Below are 16,498 nucleotides of genomic sequence, written 5' to 3'. Positions count from 1 at the left end.
AGTCTGCGTTTCTCTACCTGTATTTTAACAATTGCCTGGATGTCTTGCTGTCATCTGAAGCTAAACAAGTCCAAGACTGAGCTGCTCCTCTTTCCTCTTAAACTCTCTGTTCCTCCTCCTCCTCCTCCTTTCTCCATCTCAGTAAATTGACCTGTTGACCAGCACTCCCAAGTCTCTTTCCTTGGGGGTCTCTCCAATAATGCCCCAGACATTCTGCATTCGTGTATAAGATTTTTGTTACCGACATGCATCACCTTACACTTATCCACGTTGAACCTCATTTGCCATGTCGCGGCCCATTTCTCAAGCGTGTTTGTTACGTTCCAGATCTTCGCAATCCTCTTGCGTCTTCACTACTCTGAATGACTTAGTATCGTCTACAAATTTAATCACCTCACTCATCGTACCAATTTCCAGATCGTTTATAAATATGTTGAAGAGCACGGGTCCAAGCACTGAACCCTGTGGCACTCCACTGGTGACGCTTTTCCAGTCCAAGTATTATCCATTTACCCTCACTCTCTGTTTCCTATTCGCCAACCAGTGTTTAATGCACTTGAGTATTTCATCCTCGATTCCATGGTTTGCAATTTTTCGAAGTAGTCGTTCATGCGAAACCTTGTTGAACGCCTTCTGAAAATCCAGATATACAATGTCGACCGGGTCACCCTTGTCTATCTGCCTGTTTACTCCCTTGAAGAAGTGCAGCAACTTCGTCAAGCAAGATCTTCCTTTGCTGTAGCCGTGCTGGCTGGTCCTCATCAGATCGTGTCCGTCAAGGTGCTCAATGATGCAGTCCTTTATCAGCGCCTCTACCATCTTTCCCGGTACTGACGTCAGACTCACCAGTCTGAGCCTTCTCTGCTTAGAGAAGTCTGGTTGTGGAGGCTCGCACCTTCTCACAGGTGACCCTCTCCTAGGGCCTCTCATGGGACCTCCAAGAATGAATCCCAGACTGGGCATATGAAGCTCTTCCTGCCTGGGTTCCACTCCATGACTCAGCAGGGTAGCTTGTTCATGCAGTTCAGCATCACTGCTGAATGAGGATTGAACTGAACTACAGAGCTCAATGCATTCTGGACCCTGTAATTTACCCACTGATTGGCCAGCGCCCTCTACTGCCCACCAGCATAACAACATCACTCTTGAGGGAGAATCCCTGATTCTCTCTCACATGTATGTTGCATATGTCTCTGTTTTTATTGCTTTTCTCTTAATAATGTAACCCAGAGAGATCAAACAGTTTTGGGTTATCAGAAACAAAGAACACCATACATTTGAATTCAGAGTAGTTCTGCACTTCATAGACAGATGTGGGACTATGGCTTCCTCAAAATAAAGAGAAACAGGGATTGATCCTCTATCTCTAATGACATGGAGACATTTGGTAACTTTATCTTCTGTGCTAGGTTTACCTATATAATAATTGGGCAGAGGAATATATGTGCTTATTAAGGTAAATCAGAAAAAAGCTCAGTCTGGACTTATATGAGATATACATTTGCAAGAAAAGCTGTGACAAGATGGCGGAGAAGGAGAAGAGGGGTATTTATGAATGTTTCCACTCCTAACATACTTTCTTGTTCCTTAGATTTCCTCTTGATCTCTGCATTCTGTCTCTGCCTGCTTGTAACATGTTACTGTGTAGCTTCCTCCTACCCTACACATGTTCTGTTCTTGTCAGTAATTATTCATGACCATAACAACATAAGAACATAAGCATTGCCTCTGCTGGGTCAGACCAGGAGTCCATCGTGCCTAGCAGTCCGCTCCTATGGCGGCCCCCCCCAGGTCCTTGACCTTTAAGTTCCCACCACCTACATTGTTTGTGCCCTAATCCTGAAGTACCCTGCATAGTAACCCTCTATCTTTACCCTGTAATCCCTTTCTCCTTCAAGAAATCATCCAAGCCATTTTTGAAACCCAACATTGTACTCTGTCCTATCACCTCTCTTGGAAGTGCATTCCAGGTGTCCACCACCCTCTGAGTGAAGAAGAACTTCCTAGCATTCGTCTTAAATCTGTCTCCTTTCAGCTTTTCTGAATGCCATCTTGCTTTTGATGTCCCTGCTAGCCTGAAGAATCTGTCCCTCTCTACCTTCTCCATGCGTAAGCGGACTGCTGGGCATGATGGACCTCAGGTCTGACCCAGCAGAGGCATTGCTTATGTTCTTATGTTTTCTATCATGTCCCCTCTAAGTCTCCGCTTTTCCAGGGTAAAGAGCCCCAACTTCTCTAGCCTTTCAGTATATGCAAGGTTTTCCATGCTCTTAATCATCTTTGTTGCTCTTCTCTGGACCCTCTCGAGCATCGTCACATCCTTCTTAAGGTGCGGCGACCAGTATTGGACGCAGTACTCCAGATGCGGGCGCACCATTGCTCGATACAGCGGCAGGATAATTTCTTTCATTCTAGTAGTAATACCTTTTTTGATAATGCCCAACATTCTATTCGCCTATTTTGAGGCCGCTGCACATTGTGCCGCTGGCTTCATCCACCAATATCCCCAAGTCCTTTTCTAATAATAATAATAATAACTTTATTATTCTATACCGCCACAATCTTGTGACTTCTAGGTGGTTTACATTCAAGAGAGCTGGACATTCAGCGAGTTACAATATGCAGATAGTCAGAGGAAATACAGAGTTACAATATGCAGATAGTCAGAGGAAATACAGAGTACATCAACTTTAAGAATGCGAAAATATAAAATATACATTTCGCTAACAAATTTCTGAGAGGACCTGTTAGGAAAAGGTCCTTGCTTGTATTCGATGTGGCAATGAATCCCCTGCCTGAACAGAGCTTGATGTACAGAACTTAATTCTGCTTCTTTGATTATTTTAACTCGTAGTTCCTCTTTATTTTCCAGATTGAAAATGGCCAGTGCAAAAGTCTGCTTTAGTCAGCGAAGAGCCTGTCAATTCTTGCTTTTTTGGGAGTTATATTGTATGGCAGCAGTGTGTGTGTTTGTGTACTCTTTAGCTCACACCTTTTCAATAGTCGCTCAAAACAAGGTAACATAGTAAATGACGGCAGATAGAGACCCAAATGGTCCTTTTGCTTAGATATTTCTTGGCCAGAAACCCAGAGCTCTGCCTGGTAGTGTGCTTAACCGTGCAAGTCTGCCCTGTACTGGCCTTAGTTCTTCAATATATACCATTATTTTCTGATTAGAGATCCTCTGCTTCTTTGAACTCTGTCACCGTTTTCCTCTCCACCACCTCCCTCGGGAGCGCATTCCATGCATCGATTAAAGATGAATTTCCTACCATTATTCTTGAGTCTACCACCCCTCATCCTCAAATTATGTCCTCTGGTTTTACCATTTTCCTTTCTCTGGAAAAGATTTTGTTCTACGTTAATACCTTTCAAGTATTTGAACGTCTGAATCATATCTCCCCTGTCCCTCCTTTCCCCTAGGGTAAACATATTCAGGACTTCCAGTCTCTCCTCATACGTCTTTTGCCGCAAACCTCCTACCATTCTCTGGACCGCTTCAAGTCTTCTTATGTCCTTTGCCAGATACAGTCTCCACAATTGAACACAATACTCCAAGTGTGGCCTCACCAACAACCCGTCCAAGGGCATCAACACCTTCTTCTGCAACAGAGTAGACACGCCGGATGGTGTGAAGGACCTGGCGAAGCTTGAAGAATGGTTTGAAATTTGGCAGCTAAAATTTAATGCTAAGAAATGCAAGGTCATGCATTTGGGCTGCAAAAAACAGAGGGAACGGTACAGTTTATTGGGGAAAGAACTTATGCGCACGACGGAAGAGGGGGATTTGGGCGTGATTGTATGTGATAATGTTAAGGTGGCCAAACAGGTTGAAAAGGTGACGGCGAAAGCTAGAAGGTTGTTAGGTTGCATAGGGAGAGGCACGGCCAGTAGGAAAAAAGGGGGTATTGATGCCTTTGAATAAGGCTCTTTTGAGATCTCATTTAGAATATTGTGTACCATTCTGGAGGCCGCACCTTCAAATAGATGTAAAAAGTATTGAGTCGGTCCAGAGGAAGGCTACTAAAATGGTATGTGGTCTTCGTGATAAGGCGTATGGGGACAGACAATCTGTATACTTTGGAGGAAAGGCGGGAGAGGGGACATATGATAGAAATGTTTAAATACCTATGTAATATAAATGTGCATGAGTCGAGTCTCTTTCATTTGAAAGGAAACTCTGCAATGAGAGGGCATAGGATGAAGTTAAGAGGTGATAGGCTCTGGAGTAATCTAAGGAAATACTTTGTTACAGAAAGGGTGGTAGATATATGGAACAGTCTCCCAGAAGAGGTGGCGGAGACAGAGACTGTGTCTTAATTCAAAAGGGCCTGGGATAGGCACGTGGGATCTCTCAGAGAGAGAAAGCGATAATGCATAACGCGGATGGGCAGACTAGATGGGCCATTTGGCCTTTATCTGGCATCATGTTTTTATGTTAATTATCCTGGAACCATAACCCTCAGAATTTTCTGATTCTGGACATATTATGTCAGGCATCAATGATATACATCTTGGTTTAATGGGTTCGATATATTTATTATTATGATTATGCCAGTTCATTCATCTGCCACTCTTGAGGAGGGCAGTGGATAGGAAATGAGGCACTTATACGCCCCTTTTCCACCCCAAATATTCTGTGACATGCTTCTTCTCAGGAGGCACCAGCCCAAGGTCCTGTGCCTGGATAAGCTCCCTGTTAGCACTGCGAACAGAAACGGGTCAAGTGTAATGGAAATACACAGAAAAACACCTCAGCGGGTCAGGATTGGCCCAATTCAGAGTTCCCAATATCGATTCATCTTTTATTTTTGAAATCCATTTAATCATGGAAATACCCTCTCTAAAAATACGTAACAGCATGATGTTCTTCCGAGGAACTGGTACTCTTCTCCAAACTCCAGGAGCGTCGGGTGCACATTCCCATCCCTTCTGCTTAGGCTCCCACCGCCCTGAAGACCTGGTGCTACTGCTGTCCAGCCCAGGGAAGCTTTTAGCCTCATTAGCTAAGAGACGGTGATGTCCTGTATGACCCAGTTCAAATGCAGTGGAAACACAGGAATATTCAAAGTCTCCATCCCTCTCTGGATTAGTTAACGAATGGATCCAGTCCACCTTTTATCCCCACTGAATGCCATGCTGATTGCCTCAAGACAAAGCAGTGGACAATTAGAACAAGTCTCTGCACGCAGTGGGATAAAATTCAGGACTGAATCAGTTTGGTCGACCTGGGATGGAGCAGCAAATCCACGGTCATTTGAGACTCGCTAGACCAGCCCTCAGGATGGCTACTGAAGCAGCCTGTGCTGTGTAGAAGCTGTGGAGCAGGGGTCTCCAAAGTCCCTCCTCGAGCGCCGAATCCAGTCAGGTTTTCGGGATTTCCCCAATGAATATGCACTGAAAGTATTACATGCACATAGATCTCATGGATATTCATTGGGGGATTCCCGAAAACCTGACTTGATTCGGCCCTCGAGGAGAGACTTTGGAGACCCCTGCTGTGGAGTCTTCCCTAGAAGCTGGTATGCGATCCCAGGGCTACCAAGTTTCCCAGTTCCAGGCTGGAGCCTTTTTGGCCAGTCCTGGTTTTGAACCTCCATCCTAACGCACTATGGGATTCGTAGTCCCTGCTTTTACCCACTGAACTTTGTGCTGAAAATCAAAGACATCAAGGATAAGGCTGTCAGAAACCCAGAACGGACCTATGATCTCCCTTCTGGATCTGGGCAATTATGCAGTTGTGGCACAATACCTCCAAAATACATGTCTCTAAGATGTTATAAGCAAGGAGTTAATATACTGAACATTTGTCATCCTTCTACTGCCCTTTGTATGTTTTAATAGATAAGCGAGAGGTAAAAATAAATTCCAGAATGTTTAAGGTAGAAGACCTCCAGCTAGCTGGCCGGTCTGAGGTGGGACAGAGAAGGTGGGGTGCAGTGAACATTGCTGTAAATTTATACCAATGATTAAGCGATTATACCTGTATTCTGAGGAATGGCCACTGGAGGACAGCACTGAGCTATTTAATATAGTTCTTTCTAATGTAATTGGCGCCCTCCTGTGGCGCTATCCAGAATAACACCTATAAATCTAAGATTTGAAATCCAGCACAAAATTTCTTTAGATGGATTTTGTTTTCATTTATATATTTATTTATTTATTTATTTGGTTGCTTAGCCCATCCTCCCAAAAGAGCCCAGAATGGGTTACAGATCAGCATACATAGTATAATTAAATAACTGCATAGCACAGATAGATACTCTTACAAAGAATGTTGTTATTTACCCACTGAACTTTGTGCTGAAAATCAAAGATATCAAGGATAAGGCTGTCAGAAACCCAGAACGGACCTATGATCTCCCTTCTGGAACTGGGCAATTTGGCAGTTGTGGCACAATACCTCCAAAATACATGTCTCTAAGATGTTATAAGCAAGGAGTTAATATACTGAACATTTGTCATCCTTCTAATATAATTATAATACACATATTGAACATATAACTTTTAAATGTGCTAAAAGTCATAAGTATAAAGACACTGCAGAGAAACTTGTTATATGTTCTGAATGTGATATGCATTTTAGGCATGCTTTGTTTCTGCAATATCATGTAAAGACACATATTTGCATGCTTAATTGATAAATGTCAATATTGTACTTGATTTAAGATTTGAAATGAATAAAGATTAAAAAAATAAAATAAAATAGACACATACTGAAGAGATACCTTTTAAATGTGCTAAATGTGATAAGTATAAAGACACTGAAGGGAAACCCAATAAAGGTTCTGAATGTGATATGCATTTTAGGCATGCTTTGTTTCTGCAATATCATATAAAGACACATACTAAAGAGATACCTTTTAAATGTTCTTAATGTGATAAGTATAAAGATACAGATTGAACATATACCTTTTAAATGTTCATGTCATAAGTATAAAGACACACATACTGAACAGATACCTATTAAATGTTCTGAATGTCATATGTATAAAGATACACACTGAAGACAAAACTTTGAAATGTTCTGAATGTGATAAATATAAAGACACTGAAGAAAAACCTTTTAAATGTTCTAAAAGTTATAAGTATAAAGACACTGAAGAGTAATCCGTTAAATGTTCTGAATGTGATATGCATTTCAGGCATGCTTTGTTTCTGCAATATCATATAAATACACATACTGAAGGGAAACCTCTTTAATGTTCTGAATGTAATAAGTATAAATATAATGAAGAGAAACCTTTTAAATGGTTTGAATGTGATAAGTCCTGTAATACCCTGTTCAAATTCAATGGAAACACAAGAATATTCAAAGTCTCCATCCCTCTCTGGATTAGTTAACGAATGTATCCAGTCCACCTTTTATCGCCACTGAATGCCAGTCTGATTTCCTCAAGACAAAGCAGTAGACAGTTAGAACAAGTCCCTGCAAGTAGTGGGATAAAATTCAGGACTGAATGAGTTTGGTCGACCTGAGATTGAGCAGCAAATCCAAGGTCATTTGAGACTCGCTAGACCAACCCTCAGGATGGCTGTGCAGAAGTTGTGGAGTCATCCCTAAAGGCTGGTAAGCGACCCCCCAGGGCTACCAAGTTTCCCAGTTCCAGGCTGGAGCCTTTTTGGCCAGTCCTGGTTTTGAACCTCCATCCTAACGCACTATGGAATCGTAGTCCCTGCTTTTACCCACTGAACTTTGTGCTGAAAATCAAAGATATCAAGGATAAGGCTGTCAGAAACCCAGAACGGACCTATGATCTCCCTTCTGGAACTGGGCAATTTGGCAGTTGTGGCACAATGCCTCCAAAATACATGTCTCTAAGATGTTATAAGCAAGGAGTTAATATACTGAACATTTGTCATCCTTCTACTGCCCTTTGTATGTTTTAATAGATAAGCGAGAGGTAAAAATAAATTCCAGAATGTTTAAGGTAGAAGACCTCCAGCTAGCTGGCCGGTCTGAGGAGGGACAGAGAAGGTGGGGTGCAGTGAACATTGCTGTAAATTTATACCAATGATTAAGCGATTATACCTGTATTCTGAGGAATGGCCACAGGAGGACAGCACTGAGCTATTAAATGTAATTGGCGCCCTCCTGTGGCGCTATCCAGAATAACACCTATAAATCTAAGATTTGAAATCTAGCACAAAATTTCTTTAGATGCATTTTGTTTTTATTTATATATTTATTTATTTGGTTGCTTAGCCCATCCTCCCAAAAGAGCCCAGAATGGGTTACAGATCAGCATACATAGTATAATTAAATAACTGCATAGCACAGACAGATACTCTTACAAAGAATGTTGTTAATTTTCCTGGGAACAGTATTTCAGATGCATTCAGGTAACAATTTAGAAGTCAGAGTCTATGATTGCAGTCCAGTTCATGTGGGGATTTAAATACACAGGCGGTCCCTGCTCAGAAGTGCTGACAATCTAATTTAGACTGTAAGGAGAAGGAGAAGTATAAGTGGGAGAAAACGTGATGCAGCCTCCCATCAGCCCACTGGTTGTTTGAATTTTAAATCCAAAACAAGGCTGGAGAAGTATAAGGAAGAGTAAAAGCGAATAAGCTTTTGTCAGTCCATTGGTGTGCTAGAGGGAAGGTTTGTTACCTTTCACCAAAGCGTCCTGGGTTCAACTCCCATCCCTGCATGTTTGGTTTTTTAAATTAAGGAAGGAGAAGAATAAAGGGGAGAAAACGTGACCTACTCTTCATCAGTTCTTTGGTGGACTAGAGGAAAGCTTTGTTACCTGGTACCAAAGAGTCTTGGGTTCAACTCCCCTTACTGGCTGTTTGAATTTTAATTCCAAATCAAGGAATAAGAAGTATAAAAGGGAGAAAAGGTGACCCCACCTTCATCAATCCAGTGGTGGACTAGAGGGATGCTTTGTTACCTTGTATTAAAGAGTCCTGGGTTTGACTCTCCTGCCAGGATGTTTGAATTTTAAATCCAATCAAGGAAGGAGAAGTATAAAGGGAAGAAAAGGTGACCCATCCTTCATCTGCCCAGTGGTAGACGAGAGGAAAGGTTTGTTACCTTTTTACCAAAGAGTCCTGTGCTCAACTCCCCTGACTGGCTGTTTGAATTTTAAATCCAAATCATGGAAGGAGAAGTTATAGATGTTGATAACTCCCCCACAAAAAGTTATCTGCAAAGCAGCACCTGGTAACTGGGCAAAGTTGTGCTGATTGAGGGCAATTATCTGGACAAATTATTATAAATCACCTCAGTGCTTCTCAGGTAATGCCACGGTGGTCTGTGGGCAGAGTGAGAGGTTTCCCCAGTGTTACTCAGTTACCAGAGGGTCTTTTTTTATATATTCATAACCACAGAACTACCCAGATATAGGGTTAAGACAATAAAAAGAAGTTTCTAAGTGTATTTGAATATCACTAGCTCTGTCTGCCTCTCTGGATAAATACACTGACTGTGTTTAATCTACTGTGGTAGGATTTACAAAAAAAAAAAAAAACTCAAACAAAATACTGATCACCTCAGCTGTTCATCTTTTTCCCATGATTTGTTGCAGTATACCTAAAGTATAAAAAAAAAAATAAAATAAAAAAAGATCTCAAGTGATGGGATTATTCTCCAATCCAAGGCTCTCCACTGATGTTATGTACAGTCTGAGATAAGCGCAGAGGATTCGTAGGTGTGAGGGTTTAAAGTCTGGGATTAGTACAGGGATTCAGGAAGAAGCTATTGGTTCAGAGACCAATTTACCAAAAACTGAAAAAAAGCACAATGTTACATTAGCTGTTAGTGAGCCAAACTTCATCAGTTCCTGTGATGGACTAGAGGAAAGGTTTGCTACCCTCTACCAAAAAGATCTGGGTTCGAGTCCAATCCCTGCCTAGTTGTTTGAATTTTTTAAATTATTATCAGGGAATGAGAGATATAAGAGGGAGAAAAATTATCATCATTACATGAAGCAGCTGGTGGCTGTGGGTGGGTGTGAAGCAGCTTAAAGGTTGTGGGTTTAAATCCCCTATTTCATGAGTTATTGGAATGTGAAACCAGAATGATGGGAGGAGAGGTATAAGGGGGAGAAAAAGTGAAGCCATTCTCACCAGTCCAGTCGTGGAGTAGAGGTAAGTTTATTACCTTGTAGCAAAGAATCCTGGGTTCAACACCCGTCCCCGGCTGTTTGATTTTTAAATCCAAATCAAGGAAGAAGAAATATAAGGAGAAGAAAAAGTCCTGGGTTAAATTCCCCTGACTGGCTGAATTTTAAATCTAAATCAATAAAGGAGACCTATAAGGAGGAAGAAAAATTGAGTTAACCATCACCAGTCCAGTTGTGGACTAGAGGAAAATTTGTTACCTTACAGAACAGGGTTCTGGGTTGAACTCCCCTGACTGGCTGTTTGAATTTTAAATCCAAATCCAGTAAGGAAAAATATAAGAAGAGCAAAAGTGAGCAGGGTTTCATCAGTCCATTGGTGGACTAGAGGAATTCTTTGTTACCTTGCACCAAAGAGTCCTGGGTTTCGACTCCCGTGTCAGGATTTTTGCATTTCTAATCCAAATCAAGGAAGGAGAAGTATAAGGTGGAGAAAAAGAGAGCCAAACTTCATCAGTCCAGTGGTGGACTAGAGGAAATCTTTGCTACCTTGCACCAAAGAGTCCTGGGTTCGACTCCAGTGCTAGGATTTTGTATTTTAAATCCAAATCAAGGAAGGAGAAGTATAAGGGGGGAGAAAAAGTGTCTCAACCTTCATCAGTCCAGTGGTGGACTAGAGGAAAGCTTTGCTACCTTGCACCAAAGAGTCCTGGGTTCGACTCCCGTGCTAGGATGTTTGTATTTTAAAATCAAAATCAAGGAAGGAGAAGTATAAGAGGTGAAAAAGTGTCTCCACCTTCATCAGTCCAGTGGTGGACTAGAGGAAAGCTTTGCTACCTTGCACCAAAGAGTCCTGGGTTCGACTCCCGTGCTAGGATGTTTGTATTTTAAAATCCAAATCAAAGCATGAAAGGTTTAAAGTTAAGAAACCGAAAGCATCTAGTACCTGCCTCACTGGTGGCTCAATGGATAAAGCACTTCCACTTGATACAGGAGATCGTGGGTTCGAGTCCAGCTTAGCCAGAGGCTAGGTGGGACCAGAGCTGGTAAGTAGATGGGTTGAAGGGGGGGGGGGTTTGTCAGAAACTAGGTGGAAACAGAGAAGGAGGTTAGATAGATCCTGAAGAGGTGGGGGGGACTAGGCAGACCAGGGGTAGGAGGGGCTGGGTATCTCTGTGTTTTAAGTATACTTCATGAAAATGAATAAGCTTTGCTACTTTTTACTATGAATGGACTACATTTGAGTAAAACTACCCTCTTCTCTTCGAGCAGTATCAACCCCTACTCCTTAGCTGAGACTTGAACCCTCAGTCTCCTGTTACTTACCCAGCACACAACTCTTTAAACATCAAGAGCTTTTCAGAACTTATAGTTATCCATTTCTGGGTTCAAATCCTAGCAGTTGACAGACAAAAAAAAAAAAAAAGATATGAACCCTTAACTTCCTCTTACCCTCTTCTCTTGAACCCTCAAGTCTCTTCTCTTGGACCCTCAGCCTCTTCTCTTGGAGCAGTGTCAGCCCTACTCCTTAGCTGTGGTTTGAACCCTCAACCTCCGGTTACTAACCCAGCACTCAACCCTTGAGCTAGCCAGGCTTTCACACTAAGAGCGTTTTGGAACTTATATTTATCCTTTTCTTTGTTCAAATCCTAGTAGTTGACACAAAATAGAGTTGAACCTACTCCTTACCTGAGGCTCGAACCCTCAGCCTCCAGTTGCTAACCCAGCACACAACCCTTGAGCCAACCAGGTTTTCCCAGCAGAAATTTTTCGGAACTTATATTTATCCTTTTCTGGGATCAAATCCTAGTAGTTGTCCAACAACCATCAAAATAGAGTCTAATGTTGGCATAGCAGTACCAGAGGGATGATCCAGTGGTGACTGTGAGTACTGCACGTTAGAAACAATTATTCAGGTTCAAGTGGATGATAGAAGTGAATGCAAAAATTACAATAAGTGTACAACAATCATTCATAAATATCTTAATTAAAATATCTTAATTTGAAACAAAGTTTATATCATTAATTTATGAATTGTTTAATTTTGTGTTTATACTTATATGTTATTCAACAGAAATCAAAATAATAAATGGTTGACTATTAGTTGAATAAATATACCCAGATATCTTGAAGATATCCCACAATGGGAGGATGCGCTCCATGATCTGAGGCTTGTCCCTTAGTTAATTTTTTGAAAACTGAAATTAAAGTATTAACTGTGTCTTCAGTCCTTTTTGAACTTTAATGGCTTTTCTGGGTATATTTATACTTATATGTTATACTGTACATGATTGTAGTTATTCATTTATATATTGTAGACTGTATTTATTATTTATCTAATAAAAATGATTTAAATTAAAAAAAACCCAACAAACAAACTTGAATCGTTGCGGTCTATCCCGCTGCTCCTGTCCTTGCACGTGGGAGGGCGGCATCTCTTCCAATCAGCGGCCGCCCTGAAGCCCGTCCGAACGGCTCGTGACAGCTCCGGAATTGTGCGAACTCGACCAGGGCAAAGCACCGGGCGGTCGCGCGAGCCCAACATGCTGCCCCTCTCCTCCTCCGTGCGGCTCCGTAACGGGACCCTGCGCTGCCAGCTGGTCCCGAGGGCGAGCATCACGTCCAAACCCCGCTGGTAAGCGACCTCCGGCTCGGTTATATTCTTTGCAAAGGCTACGAGACCAGAGTTGAAAACGTGACGTTTGAGCGTTAGCCCGAGAGGCGCAGGAGCAGGTGCAGGTGCAGAGACGCGCGTGACAGGAGGGTCTTAATTAGTGGGCGGTTCCTCTTTTGGACCCTCTTAATTCGCGCCGAGGGGTTATTGCTATGCTTCAACTCAAAAGAAATAGTTTCAAAACGAGTTACAGTTCAGGGTCTTTCTAGTTTGAAGAGCCCAAAGTTTAGCCTCCCTGCATTTCTGCTGGGCCACCCCCTAAGCCTTGAGGACCAGGAGCCTTCATTACGCCTGTATATTTCAGGGCTTCCCAGTGACAGCAAAGAAACTGGCTTGTGAAAGAAAGTAGTGACAGCTTCACTGATAAATGGGGGGTAAAAGTGCAGAGGCCAGATAAACAGAAATGTTTCATTATAGATCTGGTTAGAACCCTGTTTCTAAAAATAAGATCACATGGTTCCTACTGAAAGGGGAAACTTTTTTTTTGCATTTTGTAAAATCTTATTATGATTCATTAATTGCCCTTTTGAAATAGAGTTGTATATGAGCTTTGCGAATGCATAGATTATGGTTGGGTTAAAATTTTAATGTCTTAATGTTGAACAGGATAGAGTTTCAAGTGTTGTATTCAATTTTAACAGTTATTTATTGTTACACTTGTCCTAAGATGTAAAATGAATAAAGATTTAGAAATAGAGTTCACTCTTGGACCCTTTTATGAGGAGTGGACATAGAGGTGCTGTTAAGGGGTTTCTATACATTTATTTGTGATGAATACACGGTCCCATATACAGAACAATATGACAATGATCGGAAGGAGATGCTGGCATTTAACCTACCTGTTGAATCAGGGGCATCTTCTACCTATAAACTCCTTCTACTCTTCCAAGTCAGGGGCAAAGCAGGGAATATAGAAGAAAAGCAGACTCTAGATTGTCCGCTGTTCTGAGCAAACAAGTTTTGGCTGTTTATCTTTATGAATTTCTGTTGTTGGCTTATACCCCTGCTTGCATTTGACAATCTTTTTTTAATGTGCAATATAACACTTTAATGCAGGCAAACACATTCTACATGCATTCATGGGTTAGTTACATCAATTTTACATGCATTAAAAATTTGTTATAATTGAGACTTTTATTAAACAACTAGATGGTCACCTGGCGTTGCCCAGATATTTATTTATCCCAATCTACCGGTATCGATAGACTTGTATTCAGTGATTTTACGCCTGGCAAAATGGGAAATATATGATTGTTTATTTCGTGGACATTTTCATTTTTAGCAGCAAGAATGGCCCTCTGTATGGGCTGAACTTGGACTTAAACATCATTGGGAGTATCATTATTAATCTCAGGGAGCCCAAAAACTATGGATTAGACACTAATATCTGTTGTTTTCGATTATTTTTTTACGTCACCCCTTTCCCATCCCCACGGTATTTTTTCCCCCAGATAGTAAGTCATATATATATATATATATATATATATATACCAAGTTTGGTTGAAATCTGTCTATGCGTTTCAGTTATGTTGGAACACACACACACAGATGCATCTGATTTTATATATATGTATATATACAGTATATATTAGCAATAAGGCATGTTAATGAACCAGATGTGTGCTAATGAATGCAGAGTCCTAATCTTGTCTAAACAATGGCCAAAATTGCATCCCCAGTAATGAGGTGCCCCAAGCAGGAGTTTGGTTTGCTAGTACACACAGCCAGCCCTGGAGAGAGGTGTGAATCTGCTGTTTGCTATATTTGTATTCTGATATATGCTATTATATTTTAAAATGTATTTTGGTGTCATTTTTCCAATGTTGTAACAGCTGTGTAATGTTGCCAGCTCATTTTAGATTTGTGCAACAGAGTTAATCTAGAGACTTTTAATTCTGATTTCCAAATTGCATTCCCTAAGAAAAACAAGGCTACAAGTGGTAATGCCAGGGTCTAGAGCAGTGTCTCTTTCAAACTGTGTGCCACAGCAGAGTGGTGTGCCACCAGAGACTCCAGAATTTTACTTTATTTAAAAAAATTCCCTGCATAAGTATTCACGTCATGAACGCAAGAGTCTGTCAATGTTGTATCTGTGTGTGCAAGGATACAACCGACCAGACAAGCATCATTCTTTTTTTACAATTACCCCTACACTGCGTATAGAACTTTAAATAAATAACTCTCAAATTTAATTTTTTGTTGGTTTTGCAATTTTATAATTCCAGTCTTAAGTGCCGTGAAAAACTCCATTTAGTGTACCGGAGCTAAAAAAATAAGTTTGAAAGACACAGGTCTAGAGCAACCTAGTTGTTTCCATGAGAGGTGCCTGTTCTCTGCTGTGTATGAAAGATACCCCAGTGCAGAGAAACACAGAGAGATGTTGTAAACAGTTTAAAACAGCTAAGATTTGTACATTGCTACAGATGTTTCACCCCCTCTATCAGATGTCCAACTGCTTATAAGAGAAGCTTGAACAATTCTGCTTTTCTGCTTTTGTTTTTGGAGAGTGTCTGAGGCCATTTCTCTTTCCTGAAGCCTCACGTAGCAGGAAGAGGCAGATGAGGTTATAAGTTACAAGCAACAGGTGCCACGCACATTTGCTCTATCGGACAGCGGCCTCCTGTGTAATATGTACCTGCTGTAATAAAGACCAATGCCCTTTCTCAATGGCTCAAAGGTCATTGCTGTGCAGGTTCTGGCAAAGAAGGGCAAGAGAGGATATGAATGAAACATTTAGCAGTCGGCATTTTTAAAAGGCCACCATGGATTTTCTGTGCTGAAATCAAACAAGAATAGGCAGAAAAAAATATCCTTGAAGAAATATTCTTTGTGGCCCAATCTTAGGTAGAATAATTAATAACCAAACAACTATATAGTAATGAAAATGAGACCAAAAATATTTTTAGTTATCAGGGTTGGAAGCCTCAGAATTTGGAGCTATTTTTACCCTATTAGGGTTATTCAGTGGGGACTATCCACATGCTTCTACTTAATGTCACCGGCTGCAACCCGCCCTACTCTCACTAACCTTTAATTTAACAATCACTTCATTTTGTTATTCTCAAAATTCCTTTATACCTTTAAAATTAAAGTTTAGATGATCAAGCAAATCAATAATTTATGACTTCTTAATACAGCTTCAACTTAGCTGTTTAAAAACAATCCTTCTCATTTCAGAACCCAGAATCAGCAGACTAGTGCAAGCAAAAATTATAAAACATTTTAGATAATCATTTCTTAGCACTTTAGTATTTTTTAGACCTTGCTGTTATTAAATTCTCTGACGCAGCAGGGGTGGTGTTTTGCCCCGCGAAACACTGGCTGCGTCTGATGAGCACAAGTGGCTAGTAGTACCGTTTCCCCAAAAATAAGCCCTAGCATGATTTTTAAAGATGCTCCTAATACAAGCCCTAGTTAATATTGACCCCTGAAGCCCCCTCCCCACAAATGTTCTTGATGCTCCCTGACACCATCCCTGACTAGAGCTGCCTGATTTGCTGAAAAAAAAATCAGACCTGTCAATTCAGCAACCCCCCCCCCCCTCTGCTGCTTTAGAAGGCCTCGGAGCGGAGGTATGTCAGCCTCTCGGTGAGGTTCTGCTGCAAAAGGGGATGGATGAGAGGAGAGGAAGTTGAAGCTTTGTGCACCACTCTGCCGCTGCAGGAAGAGAGTAGGGAAACCGATCAGGAGGCAGGAGCGTGGAAAGCGTGCTGGACCGCTGGGATTAAAAAAAAGGGGTATGTTAAAAAAAAAAAAA

The sequence above is a fragment of the Geotrypetes seraphini genome, chromosome 19, assembly GCF_902459505.1.
Source record: "Geotrypetes seraphini chromosome 19, aGeoSer1.1, whole genome shotgun sequence".
Taxonomy (NCBI): domain Eukaryota; kingdom Metazoa; phylum Chordata; class Amphibia; order Gymnophiona; family Dermophiidae; genus Geotrypetes; species Geotrypetes seraphini.
The sequence above is the reverse complement of the archived record's forward strand: the minus strand, read 5'-3'. Positions refer to the sequence as shown.